The sequence below is a fragment of the Heterocephalus glaber genome, unplaced genomic scaffold, assembly GCF_053883595.1.
Source record: "Heterocephalus glaber isolate CG9 unplaced genomic scaffold, H.glaber_assembly_v1.0 deba00001610, whole genome shotgun sequence".
In the NCBI taxonomy this organism is placed as follows: Eukaryota; Metazoa; Chordata; class Mammalia; order Rodentia; family Bathyergidae; genus Heterocephalus; species Heterocephalus glaber.
In genome coordinates, this window is record NW_028258381.1 from 38,684,535 (window position 1) to 38,700,245 (window position 15,711).

A 15,711-nucleotide genomic window follows, 5' to 3' on the forward strand; every position below is an offset into this window, starting at 1 on the left:
TAAATAGAGTCACAGTGTTTGTCTTTTTCATTTCTGGCTTATTTGACTTAGCACCATGTCCTCAGGACTTGTCCATTTGTAGCTGAGATCAGAATTTCCTCTTTTTTGTGTTGTACAATGTGGACCACATCTGCCTTATTCAGTCATCCATCAGTGGACATTTGGGTTGCTTCTACCTTCTGACTATCGTGCAAGGTGTTGCTGTGAACATGGGCATGCAAGTATCTGTCAAGTCCCTACTTTCATTTCTTTGGGGTATGTTCCCAAAGTGGAACGGCTGGGTCTCCTTTTGTCTGTGAGTTGGGTCAGGGGTCTACAGGGACCTGTGATGTCTTATCGCTAATCTTGGTACTGTCCTGGGATGTGATAAATCACTTTTGTTCTCAGATGCTGGGTCTCCTCAACTGTGACAAGGGGTAATAATAGTCATGATCATGGGGTGGTTGTGAGGGGCAGTTACATTTTTGTAAAAATAGTCACACAAAGTAAGCATTGTGGCACACGTGGGTAGTTGCAGCTACCCTGGAAGCTGAGACAGGAGGATTTTTGAGACCAATTTGAAGCCATCCTTGGGAACACAGCAAGACCTTGTTTCAGAAAACCGTCCAATCAACCAACCAACCAACCAACAACATTTTGTACATTGAATGCTGCCTGGTACCTACCCGGCTTTGGATCATTTTCACTGATTGTTTCTGCTGTAAAATCCCCAGAGAAGAATAAGCTTCATCATGTCCAGCAGGGGTCGCTACTATCCGCAGCGCTGAGTAGTCTTCCTCTCCATTTCTGCCCCTCCAGGAGCAGGCCTCCTTCTCCCCCTCCTCACCGTACCCCTTTGCTCCATCACCCCAGTCTTCTGCTGTCACTGCTTTCAACAACAAGAAGAAGAAGTAACAAGAAGTTCCCTAAATCATCCTGGTCAATTGTCTTGTTCCATTATTTGTGCTCCATCTCTTGGGATTAGTTCTGTTGCCGTTTTGGCCCATTATAATCCCATAGTTATCTGGTCCAAATGATCGCCTGCTGTAGGTAATTACCAGGTCTTCGTTCCCCCTGGAGGGCTTTCCCAAGGGTCAGGTGAAGCCATGAATGGGAAAATACCTCATAAACCCAACCTGAGGTGGTACTGGGGGTGGGGACAGCTGTGGCGAGTCTCAGGCCTGGGACCTACAGTTGTTCCTCTGCGCCCCTGAAAAGGCTTTCTTTATCAGAACACAATGGGAAAGTTGCAATTTTCCAGCAGGGTGGGACATTTAATGTCCACAGGGCCTGAGCAAGGGAGGCTCCTAGGAGAGGGGCCTGGGGGAACCATGGCAGATACAGAGGGAGGCAGCTGCTCTGAAGCTTAGTTTGTGGCTGCTTGCCAGACTTGAATGTGGGCTGTGATGCCAGATATTCCAATTTTGTAAGAGAATCTGAAAATGTAGATTTTTTCCCCCCACAGGAAATCTTCAAATGTTTTCATATTGGCAATTAGTTACAATTTTTTCAAGCTCTTAATGAGCCACCAAAACCATCTCTGGGCTAGTCTTGAGCTAGGGACATCACTTTCCAGCCTCTGTGGAGTCTTGGTGAGGAAAGACACTCTTCAGTGACTCAAACTGTGGGACACTGACAGAGAGTGACCTAAGCTGTAAGCTGGTCAGGGTTTTCTTGACTCTTCTCTCTCTGAGGATGAACCAGGACCTATGGCCTCTCCTCAGGAAGGCTGTGGTCTGTGCAGCCTCTGGCTTCTCCCCCAGACCCAGGCTGGACCAGTGTCCTAGAGATGTGCAAAGCCTGGCCATGTGTGCCCGCTGTGGCACACGTGCCATAGGTTCACCCCTGCTGTCTTACAGACTCGGGACCAGGCTCTCATGGACAGGATCAGATTCTCCCCTCTGGCCATGCCATGGCACTGCTGGTAATCACTAGGCACTCACCAAATGCCAATTGCTAACAGCACACTCGTGGTCCAGCCATGCTGAGCAAGGTGGATCGACTTCTCTGTCCTGGTGGTTGGAGTGATGGTCCTTCTGAGCAGGGGATGGGTTGTCCTCACAGCTCTGGCGACAGGAGCCTGGGGCTAGAGTTGGGGGTTGGTTTGAAAAGTCCTGGGTGCTCAGCTTTCACACCCACCAGGGAGCGTGACTGCGGCTGCAGAATCTAAAATAGATGTGCTTGGCAGAAGGCCGCTGAGGGTGTAGAAATGGCACTTCACAGGCCCGGCTGAAGTGTGTATGCACGCGCCCTCCCCTGTCGGTATCCACGGGCAGGCCTGACTTCCGGCTGAGTACCCTCTGCCTTTCCTTCTGACCCTGAGCAGACAGCTGGACCAGACGTCCTGAGGAGGCGGCCTCTTCCCCTGACTTGGGAGCATGAGGTGCTGGGTGCAGATACCCCGGACACATTTATTTCCTACTCCTCACCCCCACTTCACTTTCAGGGAATGGATCAAGTCAGATTTTAATAAGGATCATGACAGCCAAGGGCATAATAATAATAATGCTGGTTCCTTCTCTTTGTAGCTTCCCGAAGAGCTAACTAGACGCACAGGTGGACACCCACAGAGACCCACGTGTGTATGGGCACACACACGTGTCTCCTGTATCACTGTAGTCGTATTTTAGAATTGGAGTTCCTCAGAATAGATGAGGTTAAAATCAGGCGTGTGTGTGTGTGTGTGTGTGTGTGTTTTACCGGGATTGAACTCAAGATCTTTGCTTTGAGCTATATCCCCAGCCCATTCTCTCTCTCTCTCTTTCTATTTTTGTTTGTTTGTTGTTTTTTTTTTTTGGTACCGGGGATCGAGCTTGGGACCTTGCGCTTGCGAGGCAGGCGCCAGAACCACTGAGCTAAATCCCCGGGCCTGTTTGTTTGTTTTTGAGACAGGATCTCATCTTATAGTTCAGGCTGGCCTTAAACTGACTGTGTAGCCCAGGCTAGCCTTGAACTCACAGCAACCATCCTGCCTCAGCCTCCTGAGCACTGGGATTACAGGCGAGCACCACCATACCTGCTTCATTTCTAGTAACTCCTTGTCATCCAAGAAGGACCAGTCTCAACCAGATCTGACTGTGGAAAGCTGGGCAGACTTGAGGGTCGGCGCTGAAAGTCAGCACAAGAGAGAGATCTTCTATATAGATTTAATGCAATTCCAATTGAGATCCCAGCAGCATACTTCATAGACCTCGAGAAAACAATCCCAAAATTCATTTGGAGCAAGAAGAGACCCAGAATAGCAAAAGCAATTCTAGGTAACAGAGACATGGCAGGGGGTATCACAATCCCCAACCTGCAACTCTACTACAAAGCTACTGTGATAAAAACAGCATGGTACTGCAAAGAAACAGACTTGAGGACCAGTGGAACAGATTAGAAGATGCAGAAACAACGCCAGACACACTCAGCCATCTCATCTTCGACAAAGGAGCCAAACACCCTCACTGGAGGAAAGATAGCCTCTTTAATAACTGGTGCTGGAAAAATTGGGCTTCAACTTGCCAAAGATTAAAACTAGACCTATATCTCTCACCATGCACTAAAATCAAAATGGATTAAAGATCTAAATATTAAAATAGAAACTCTGAACCAGTTGGAACAGAGGTTAGGTAGAACCCTTGAAGACTTCGGTGTAGGAAAAGATTTTATGAACAAAACCTCAGTTGCCCGGGAACTAGCACAAACAATCAACAAATGGGATCTCTTCTTATTAAAAGGCTTCTGCACAGCAAGAGAAACCACCAGCAGTGTGAAGAGACAACCCACAATGTGGGAAAAAATCTTCACCGGCTCTTCCTCAGACAAAGGTCTACTATCTCAAATCTATAAAGAACTTAAAAAGATCAGACCTCCCAAATTTAAAGACCCAATCCAGAAATGGGCATCTGAAATGAACAGACATTTCTCAGACAAAGAAGTAGAAATAGCAAATAAATACATGAAAAAATCTTCAACATCACTGGTCATTCGAGAGATGCAAACGAAAACAACGCTGAGATTCCACTTCACTCCAGAAAGAATGGCTGCTAACATGAAATCAACCGATAACAAATGCTGGCAGGGCTGTGGGGAAAGAGGAACCCTGCTCCACTGCTGGTGGGAGTGTAGACTGGTGCAACCACTGTGGAAATCAGTATGGAGATACCTCAAAGAACTAGGACTGGAAGTTCCATTTGACCCCGCTATTCCACTGCTGGGGATCTTCCCCAAAGAATTAAAAGAATCATACCACAGTGATATATGTGCACCCATATTCATAGCAGCACAGTTTGTAATAGCTAAAACTTGGAAACAGCCCGAATGCCCATCAACTGGAGACTGGATAAAGAAAATGTGGTTTTTTTAATAAAATGGAGTACTACTCAGCCATAAAAAATGAGAAATTAGAGACATTTATAGCTAAGTGGATGCACATTGAGGCGATCCTCTTAAGTGAAATAAATAGGACACACATGTGTAAATACCAAATAGTTTCTCTGGTGTGAGAACTGAAAGTGTAAATAAGGACTAAATGTATAATAGGTAATGTGAAATAGGAAGAAAACGGGCAAAGGGGAAGAAAGTGGGAGGGCTAAGGGAAAGGATAGAAGGGAATGGGATTAATATGAGAAAATAGAAAACTAGGAACAAAATCTTTGTAAATAGGGAGGAATGGAGGGGTTGAAGGGAGGGCTGGGCAAGGGTGAAAAATAAGAACCAAGAGAGATTATGTAAAGGTGCAAATTTCCAATGATGAATGTCATTATATTGTATACCTAAAATGTACCAATTATTAGAATGAATAATCAATAATGTAAAATAGGAAGAAAAGGTCCAATAGGGGTAGTGGGAGGGGCAGGGGAAAGGAAAGAAGGGAAAGGAAAAACTATGAGAAGTAGAAAAAATGGAAACAGTCTTTGTAAACAGGGAAGGGTGGAGGGCGTGAAGGGAGGGCTAGGAATGGGGAAAAAATAAGAACCAAGATGCATCATGTAAAGGTACAATTCCCAATGAGAAATGTAATTGTGTTGTATACCTACAATGTACCAATAAAAGAATTTAATACAAAAAAAAAAGAGAGAGAGATCTTGGTAGACTTCTGTCTTTCCTCCATTTTCCTGCTCCAAACCCCATGCTGAGTGGTCTCAGTGACTTGCCTCTGGCTCTGCCCCTGTTGGGACTCATGACCGTGACACCCTAGACACCTACTTGGTGAACAACACATCACTGATTGACTGATGTCACAGAATGATGGAAAAGTGTGCAGAGATGAGCCTGGGAGGATGAAGTGACTTTGAGGACTTGGGGAAAGATCTGTCCTTACCCACACTCAGGCTGGAGCTACCCACACCTTTGCCTGGGCATCCAAGTCGGACAGGAGAGAGAGAACATAGTAAAGATGCTGGAGGGAGGGCAGGGGATTTAGCTCAGTGGCACTGTGCCTGCCTTGAAATTGCAAGGTCCTGAGTTCCATAACCAGCACCGGGGGGTGGGGGGGGGGATGCTGTAGGGAGGAAAGTCACACTGACCAAGTCATTAACAGTAAGACACACAAGAGGCAAGGTAGATCTGGGAAGAGGTCACCCCAAATTCACCCTCTGGGCTGTACTCAAAAGCTTTCTGATAAGAACTTAATGTGTGTTGTATCCTGAGATCCTCAAAACCACCCTTTGAGAGAGGTGACTCTGTGATCTCCATTTCACAGATGGGTACACTGAGTCACTGGGACCCTGAATGACTTGGGCAAAGGTGTATCCGTGTGAAAGGTAGGGAGAGATTTCGGACCCCTAGACCCATTCCCAGTTTGACAGTTGCTTCTCTATCTCTGGTCCGTCAATCTGTCTCTAGCTCCTCTTAATAACTGAGCCCTGGTCAGAGACCGTGCTCTTTCTTCAAACCAGCGCGCACACAGCTCCGCGGAACCTGTGGGCCGCGGCTGGGGTTCCTGCCGGAATTAGCCGGCGGCGCACTCGGACGTGGCTGCGCCTATGCTGAAGGGTGTTCGTGAGCTGATGAGGCTTGTGGACTTGGCGCTGGTCCCGCGGAGACATCGACATAAGAAGAAATGGGCTGCCACCGAACCCAAATTCCCTGCCAGTCAACTGGCTCTGCAGAATTTTGACATGACCTACAGTGTGCAGTTTGGGGATCTCTGGCCATCTATCCGTGTCAGTCTCCTCTCAGAGCAGAAGTATGGTGCCCTGGTCAATAATTTTGCTGCTTCAGATCATGAGAGTGCTAAGTTGGAGCAGCTGAATGCCAAGGATTTTGTGAATGAAGCCATCTCCCACTGGGATCCGGAGGCTGAGAGTGACCATTCTGTAGCTCCATCCACAGCCTACAGTCCGAACCTTCGATGCTTCACTTTTGCCAGAGGGGATGTCAGCCGCTTCCCTCCTGCCAGGCAACCTTGCTGCCAACGATCTGTCCACTTCTCGGACAGGTAGACTACGGAAGGTCCTTCAAAGCTATGTGCCTCAAGGTCCTGGTGGATGTGCCCTGTACCACAGACCGCCACTCGCTTCATGAGGAAGAGAATAACATTTTTCAACGGTCAAGGAAGAAGGAGCGACAGATGTTGCCTATGCTGCAATTGCAGCTACTAGCGGCCAGACTTCTTGCCACCAAACCAGGAGGCCACGTTGTCTATTCCACTTGCTCACTGTCACATTTACAGAACGAGTATGTGGTGCAAGGCACCACTGAGCTTCTGGCCAACCAATACAGCATCAAGGTTCGGGTGGAAGACCTGTCTCACTTCCGAAAACTTTTCATGGACACATTCTGTTTCTTTCAATCCTGCCAGGTTGGCAAGCTGGTATTGCCAAACCTGATAGCCAATTTTGGGCCTATGTACTTCTGCAAGATGCGTAGGCTGACATAGCATCGCCCTGTTGCTGAAGTAGGAAGACAAAGGGTGTATTCTGTTGGAGGAACCAGAAACCAAGACCATTGGCAGATACACACTGTGGATCCGGTCTCCATCTTCCAGTTTTTATGAAGACAGTTTTAAGCAGTAGGAATTAGGAGTTTGTATGTCCTGATGTCCAATTGTGGAGCATCAGCAGGTTTCTAGCTCACTTATACCTCTGCCCCACCTCCACATCTGTGCTAAAGGTTGCTACCCTGTTTGAGGGTTAGCAGGAGGAACGAGTGAGAAGGCCTACACTGTAAGCTGTAAACTTGGGAAGAAGCAGTTAGCCAATAAAATTGTTGATGCTCCATAGATCTGGGGCTATTATTGGGGGCTTCATGTCAGTCCAGGTCCTGTTTTAGTTCTATTTGTTCCCAGCTGTAGCTGCTGAATACTAGCTCCAAGGTGCCTGAGCCTGGTTACAGGCCTCTGGTTATAGCTCCTCCCTCACACTTGAGGTAAGTTCCTCTTGATTAGCTGACAGGCCCAGCAAGGCTTCCTAGTTCCCCGTGATCTAATTTGAAGAGCAAGTAACTAAATATGTTAAGCCTGTGCATGATAATCTTCTTACTCATATTGAGAAAGCTCTCCTGAGCTGAATAATTCTGACCATTCCTTCTGCTGTCAGTGACACTACTGTGTGGCTGGAGAAACTGCTTCTCCTATAGGGATGTCACGCTCTTGTGCATTTCTTCCTTTGTTCCTTCTTCTAGCAGCAAACATGGCATGAGCTCCTGTGGGACAGGGAGCTAGAGAGCTGTTATTTGGGAACTCACCTCGTTTTGCTGAAGTATCTGGGAATCTCCTAATGTTTTGCTTTGTGGCCCTAGAGATTGAACCCAGGGCCTTATGCAGTTTTTGTTCTTGTTTCTAATCTGTGGCTGAGCTCTGGTGCCTGTCCTTTAGTCCACTTCCAAATCCCTCAGTGCTCTTCCCAGCATCACTGGAATTCACTTCTCACAATGTGCTTGAGGGCAACATTATATAATTTACTGATAGCATGATGGTTATGTAGTTATATTTTTGTAACATTAGCCTTAAAACAGATAACCTTTATTCTAGGAACCAGCCTACAAGCTCAGACCTCAACAAGGGGTGACAAGGATGAAAAATAAAGAGACACAGAATCAGGTTAAAATCTGGAGGGGGCCAGGGAACTCATGTTTCCCTTCTGCATAGAGCCCCAAGTGACTGGAAAACCTTGGCTTTATTTACTCAGACACGGGCACAAGCAATTAGAGTTACACAGGATTCATCTGTCTCCCTTCTACCATGGTACTTGTCAAACAGTCTCGGGTGTTTTTACTTTTTCCTGCAGTGTGTCAGCCCTCTTTCTTAGTGCTCACTGAAGAAGCCAATTAGGCCTCAGACTTCCCAGCTGGTCACCCACACTTTATGGCAGAGATATTAAAACTTGCTCATGGGCTGGGGATTTAGCTCAGTGGCTCCTTACCTGCCCCGAAAGTGCAAGGTCCTGAGTTTGATCCCCGGTACTCCGAAAACAAAACAAACTTGTGATCCTTCTGCCTCAGCCTCCCAGAGTAATGCGATTACAGGTGTGTGCCACCATGCTTGACTTCCATCAGTTTTTAATGTGTTTATTAAGGTTTTGTTTAATTTTTTGGTCAGTGCTAGAGATTGAACGGAGGTCCTTGTGCATCCCAAGCAAGTGCTATAGCACTAAGCTACCTTCCCAGCTCTAATGAGTTTTGGTAATTGTTTCTTTTCTTTTCCTTTCTTTTCTTTATTCCAGTACCAGGGATTGGACTCAGGACCTTGCACTTTCGAGGCAGGCAAGGTGCCACTGAGCTAAATCTCCAGCCCGGTAATTGTGTATAATAGTGTACCCATGATCACCATCAAGAAGTAGAAATTGGGCCGGGGATTTAGCTCAGTGGTTTTGCTGCCTGTTGTGCAAGCGCAAGTACCTGAGTTCAATCCCCGGTACCAAAAAAAAAAGAAGTAGAAATTAATTCCATCTCCTAAAATATTTCCTTTTGTTTCTTTGCATTCATTCCCTTCTGTTCCAGGTCTCAGGTAACTACTGATTTTTTGTCACTATATTTTGCCTTTTTTTGGTACCGGGGCTCAAACTCAGGATCTTGCACTTGTGAGGCAGGCGTGGTGCCACTGAGCTAAATCCCTGGACCTATATTTTGCCTTTTATAGAATTTGATATTGTGGATGATAGAGTTGATTTGCTACTGGATTGCCAGAACTTCATATTTATCTTTGAGACACCTGAATGTCTAGCTTTTCCACTCTTGGACAAAATAAGGGTATTGGGATTTACAATGTCTGCTTAAAATCTGACCGTCCTCTGGTAGCCCCCAGGATTACTTTCTTTAATGATAGTTTGCAACTGGTCTAGCTGCTTATGTGTGTGTGGCTTGATTACATGGTCAGAGGAGTGTGAAAACCTTCCTGGGAACTTTCTTTGTAAGCAGGACAGGTTTATTTTATCTCACAGTTTGTAGAGATTTCAGTCGTAGTCTGCTGGCTCCAAGGCAAGGTGGCATGGCAGAGGGGCACTGCAGAGGAGAAACAGTCCATGGCAGTACAGGCAGGAAGCAGCACTGAAGCCTGCCTTCTTTCTTTCCCTTTATATTGGGAACTTCTGATTTGAGCTTTCCCAAAGCAAGGATTCTTCACACAGATCATAGTGATTCAGGCACAGACCCCTCTCAGTGCAGTCCACATGTGAATAAGGGCCACTGGGATCTTGTACATGGAATGTCTCAGATTCCTGATGCTTACCTGCGTAGTCTTTATCTTGCTGCTCTGTATCCTTTGCCTTTAAATTAAAAGCTGAGGGGCTGGGAATTTAGCTCAGTGGTTCTGCCGCCTGCCTCAAAAGTGCAAGGACCTGAGTTCGATCCCCGGAACCAAAAAAAAAAAAAGCTGAGATGACTATACTCTGTGGATGCTGGTGAATCTTTTCAAATACTTAACCTTGGGAAATGAAACATACACTATAATCTTTTGTGTTGGACTTCTTCAAGTTAGTGCTGTATAATGTTTTTGAAAATACTATTGATGATTTGTTCCTTTTTATTGCTGACTTGTGTTCCATAGATATAGATAAATCACAGTTTGTGAACATTTGAGTTGCTTCCATTTTTGGCCATTAGTCATGGTGCTAACATTTACATAAATGATTTTATGTGTACAAAAAAACAAAAACCAAAAACCTGAGCCCTCTCATTCCTTCTCATTCATCTTCTCTCATTCTCTCCCCTCCCCAGACTCAGTCCAGATCCTGCTTCAGCCTCTGTGCTCTGCATAAAAGGCAGAGACTGATCCATACCTACTGGGGTGGCACTCTGGGAGGCTCTGGCTGGAGGATAGCCAGTTTGACCCCAACCTGGGCAATGTAGTGGCTTAGGGAGACTCTTTTTTTTGGGGGGGGGGGAACTAAAAGAAAAGACCTTATTTATTGAGGGCAAGAGTATGCAAACAATATAAGAATCAAAACCTTATCTAGCATTTAACTCACTTTCCTTTCTCTGCTTGTCCAATGAGAGTTGGATGTTATTTGTACATTTTCTAAGGGTCCTGATCTGCTCATGAAATCTTTATACAAGGGGAAACTGAGGGGCAGATTCCGTAAGTGGCCCTTTGGGAGAACTCTCATCTGGGCAGGAGTAAATGTTCAAGTCTGCCTACTTCTTTCCCTTCTGCTTCATGTGCACTACAAAATAATCATTGCACGCAGTGGTGAGGCCTGCGATTAGTGGAAAGCAGCTCTGGAAGCCCACTGTGCTGTCTAGGCACTGGTCCAGGACCTTCACGATTTTGTCCACAGCCAGAGGATCTTTTTGATTTTCCAAAATCCCAGGGAACTCCTTTTCCATGAGTACTCACAGGTCCTCCTTCGTTAAGTAGTCTTTGTCCCCGGCAAATTTGTGAAACGTGAACATCATGGTTTCCATGGCGTGCTTCATTTGGGGTGGCATTTTGGTGAAGTCTGTTGAAACCAGGGCTCTCGGCTCAGCCGCACCTTTGTAGCAGCCAGGAGACTGTTTTTTTTAAAAAATAAAAGAAGTACTGGGGATGTAGCTCAGTGCAAAGGCCACACACACACGCAGAGAGTGAGCAGAAGGGACAAGGGTAAGGGGGGAGGCCTGGATGCTGCAGGCTGTAGCTAATAATACACGCCAACACTAATTCACACTGAGCCAGGCATTGCGAAAAGCTCTCAGCGTCTGCTCATTGATTAAATGGATTGTTAAATTATAACAATCCCACGAGTTAGGGAGTGTTGCTAATTCTTTTACCATGGAGAAAACTTTGATAAAAGTCAGGGTCATATAAGTTGCTCCAGGTTCTATGTAATTTATAAGTGGAAAGATGGGATTCAAACATAGGCCCAGGCCTGGTCCTAGGTCCTACCCTAATCTGTGATCTATTGCCTTTCTTTTTTTCTTTTTTTCAGGATTGAGCCCAGGGGCTTCATACTGAGCTTTATCCCCAGCCCTTTTTGATTTTTAATTTTGAGACAGAGTCTCACTAAGTCAATATATTGTCCAGGCTGTGCTCCTGCTTTAGCCTCACCAGAGCACTGGGATGACAGGTGTGTGCCACCAAGCCAGGCTCTACTGCCTCTTAAATCCCCCATCTCAAGTTGGTCGGCACAGCAACTCAGAGACTTAGAAATCATTCTTCCCACTCTACAGATGGGTACACCAAGTTCCAGAGAGCCCCAGGGAAGTGGACCCCAAGCCCACTGAATCCCAGGGCTGCTTTCTCCAAGCTCTAGAAACCCACAGAATTTCAGAGCACCCTGGGAATCTCAGCTTTACCCAGCATGGGTGTCACTGAGCTATGGAAAGTACTCAGGGTCCCATGGTCCTGGGAGCCCAGCAAGCAAACCAGAGTCTAAAATATTTAAGGGAAGGCACATCTGGGCTCTTTAGCCTCCAACACACAGGTACACTGTGTGTACACTGTGGGATACAGCCCAACCTAAATGAGTGCCTCCTATATGAAGTGAAATGATACGAAATGTTCCCCATGGGCCCATAAGCTAAAGACTTGGTCCCTAGCCCATGGTGCTATTAGAAGATGGTAGAATTTTTCTTTTACTGTCTCTCTTTTATTTTACTCTTTAGATTATTTATATTTTGGGTTTTTCATATAAAAGAAACCATGTGATATTTAGCCTTCTGTATCTGATTTATTCCACTCAGCCTCATGATCTCTAGAGCCATCCATTTTTCTACAAGTGACTCAGGTTTATCCTTTATGGTCGAGTAGTGGGACCTTTAAGAGGTGGGGCCTACTGGGAGGAAGTTAGGTCATTGGGAGTGTGGCCTTGAGGGGTTATTGGAACCCTTGCCCCATCTTGTCTCTCTCTTTGCTTCCTGGCTTCCATGAGGTGAATAGGCCTCCTCTGCCACACACTGCCACCACGATGGACTGCATTGCCACAGGCCTAAAGCAACAGGGCCAAGAAACCGTGGACAGTCCTTTGAAACCAAGACCCAAAATCAATGTTTTCTCTTATTAAGCTGCTTATCTCTGGTATTTTGTTACAGTGGTACAACACCAAACTAACACAGTGCCTCAGGTATTGGTCTGTACCCTCTTGTACATTCCCTATAGATAGGTTAGGGATTTTCATGGATATGTGTGTTTCTGAGGTGAAATTTACATTTCAAAGTGAACAATTCCATGGCATTCACATTTGCTACCTAGTTTCAAAATATTTTCATCACTCCAAAAACAAAACAATAAAACCCCCACTCATTAAGCAGTCACTCCCCATTCCCTACCTTTTCCTTTCCCTGGCAGGCACCAGACTGCTTTCTGTCTCTATGGATTTGTCTACTCCGGATTTTCATATAAAAGCAATTGTGCAGCATTTGTCTTCTTGTTGTTAGCTTATTTCACTTAGCATAATATTTTCAAGTTTCACTCAGGTTGTAGCATTTATCAGTACTTTATGTTTTAATGGATGAATACTACTTCACTGTACGGATAGACCACTTTTTAAAAAATCCATTTTGCCCATTTTGGGACATTTGGGATGTTTCTACCTTTGGGGTATTGTGAATAGTGCTGCTATGAATATGGATCTACAAATATCTGTTCAAGTCCCTGTTTTCAACTCTTTGGAGTATATGCCTAGGATTGGAATTGTTGGGTCATTTGGTAATTCACTGTTCAACTTTTTGAGAAATTGCCAAACTATCTGAGTTACTCCATCATCCCTGAGGCACAATACCCAACATCCACAATTTAAAGGAGGAGAGGTTTATTTTGCCTCTCAGTTTGTACAGGTTTCAGCCCATAGTCGCTGGCTCCAAAGCAGGATGCCATGGCAGAGGGGTGTGGTAGCAGTGGGAAGCAGAGAAAGATCAAGGGAGGAGCAGGAAAGAGAGAGACTCTTCCAGGCCACCCCTACTGTGACTCACCTCCTCTATACCACGTCTAGTTACTAACTCACCAGTGGACTAGTCCACCAGGGAACATCACGCCCCTGTGATCCAATCCGAATCCCTCCTATGAGTGCTTCAAGGAGCACATGCTATTTTATACAGCCGTTGCACTATTTCGCATCCCCACCGGCAATGTATGAGGGTCTCAATTTCTCCATATCCTCACAACACTTGTTATTTTCCATTTAAAAAATTATACCTACCCCATTGTGTGTAAAGGGACTGGATTTTTATAGGATATATCTGGTATCTATTCACTAAGGAGGAAATCATATTGAAATGCCTCTTTCAGTGAAGTCCAAGTGTGTCTAGAAGTAGTCAACACAAACAGGGCTTTTTATTTACACACTATCTCTAGACATGATTGGATGCTAATAGTGAGTGGAAGCAATTCTTCAGCCTTGCACACCTGGCCAGAGAGAGCAAAGGCATACTCTTTTTATTCCCCAGCATATCAACTTGCTATAATTCACAATGGACCCCACAAAAGGTATCAGTCAATAACAGTGACATTTAACGTGTATTTATCTTAACCACTCATCAGACACTCTTTGTCTATTTATTGGATGACGCCATTTCTATTTGTAGCCCTGTTTTACAAATGGATTCTCTGAAGTTAAATAGCTATTAAGTGAGAGTTACATGGCAGTTTGGTGTCCCAGGGCTGGTAAGTGACAGAGCAGAGGCTGAACCCTGAGCCCAGTGCCTATGCCCTTGAGGGCACCCTCTGCCATCTCCCAGGAGAGTCCATGCCTCGACATCCCAGATGCAGCAGGGAGAGCCATCGTCTCTGCACCACAGAGCAGGACCCGGGAAGCCCAACTTCCCCTTCTGAGCCTCAGTTTCCTCATCGGAAAGCAAGACGGTTGGACTGAGTGACCTGAGGGCACATCCACCTGAACTCCCCAAGACCCACCACATTTTGACAAGAGAGGAGATCCTTCACCTGTGCAGGGGTCCATAGCAGCCTTGATGTCTTTGGGGTTGAGAATATTGGACAGCGACTTTGCTCAGCTATAAATCAACAAGCAGGGGTGAGCGAGTCCCCAGCCGACCTCTGCCACACCTGTCCCCGAAAATGAGCTGAAAAACTTGGGATCTGGTAAAGAGGGAGGTGGGGAGGGAGGTCCTGCGGCGGGGCCACCCCTGTTCCCATACACCCAGCCTGATGAGACGTGTGCTCCTGGCCCTCATCCCGGGTGCTGACTCTCAGTGGCCTCCTGCCAGGGGGTACCAGGCTCCAAATCCAGCCTCACACCATGCCTGGCACCCGGAACTTCCAGAGGGCAAATGCATCTTCTGTTTAATCAAGAAAAGTGGGTCTCTGGACCCTGGGACCTCCACTGGTAATGCTTTGAGAACAGAGATTGGATTCTCAGTCATGGAGGATGCCAAGGAAAAGACCTCTTGCTTTAACATTTCCGGTCTCTCCAAAGGAAGCGGGAGAGGCCCAGGCTATGAAAGGGGTCCTGCCTGGGAATGGGAGGGGTCCCCACAGAGTCCATGTGGCCCTTCTGGGGAGCTCAGTGTAGCTAATGAACAGATCACAGCATACAATCTCTGTGTCTGGCCAGAGCAGCTCCTTCTTTCTACCATGAACTAAACTATATCCCTGAGATGCAGACAGGAGTGGATGGAAATGTGTGATGGGAGGCTGAAGCAGGAGGATCGAAAGCTCAGGCCTAGGCTGGGCAACTTAGTGATTTATCGAGACCCTGTCTCAAAATAAAAAAATTTAAAAGGGGATGAGAATGTAGCTCAGTGGGATGGTCAGTTCCCACCATAGTAATCAATGTCACAACAAATCTTATAAGGGGTCAAACTATTCATGGGTTAATGGATTAATAGTTATCAGGGGAGTGGCTTTGTTATAAGATGAATTATCTCTGGCTGCCTTTCTCTTCTCACTATGTGATGCCTGGCACCATCTTGGGGCTCAACAGAATCCCCGCCAGCAGAAGGACCTCACTAGATGCAGTTCCTCAACCTTGGACTTCTCAAACTTTAGAGCCCTAAGAAATATATTTTTTTCTATATAAATCACCTGGTCGATGGTACTCAGCTATAGCAATGGAAAACGGGCTAAGACAAGGTTCGTCCCATCAACAGTCCCAGTTGACAGAGGAGGACACTGAGCTGGAAGAGATGAAATGATTTGCTAAGGGTCACAGGCCCGAGAGTGAAACCCAGTCACAGACTAGAATCTGCGTCTTACCCAGCAGGCATGGTGCCCCCAGGACGGAGTCACTCATCATCGGAGGGCAGCACCCAGTGTGGGCGACTTTCCAGAGCATGTTTGTGGACTGACTCCAGCATGTGAACCTGGAACCACAGGGACACAGCTGTAGCTCTGCCTGCTGAACCCACTTTCTACACCGGTGCTTTTCCGGTCTGCTC

General features: G+C 46.2%; 1 long non-coding RNA gene and 1 pseudogene across 2 annotated transcripts in view; one reads left to right on the forward strand and one right to left on the reverse strand.

Moving 5' to 3' along the window:
- LOC147822712 (uncharacterized) overlaps positions 1-15,711 on the reverse strand; it is a 99,106-nt gene that overhangs the window by 23,379 nt on the left and 60,016 nt on the right. The window contains exon 5 of one of the 2 annotated variants that reach the window (XR_015445334.1): positions 10,376-10,893. The exons of the other annotated variant lie outside the window; for it this stretch is intronic. This is a non-coding gene — a long non-coding RNA (uncharacterized LOC147822712). Of the gene's footprint in view, positions 1-10,375; positions 10,894-15,711 lie in introns of those variants that run through there. 2 annotated transcript variants of the gene reach the window in all.
- Positions 5,843-10,122, forward strand: LOC147822713 (5-cytosine rRNA methyltransferase NSUN4 pseudogene; annotated as a pseudogene).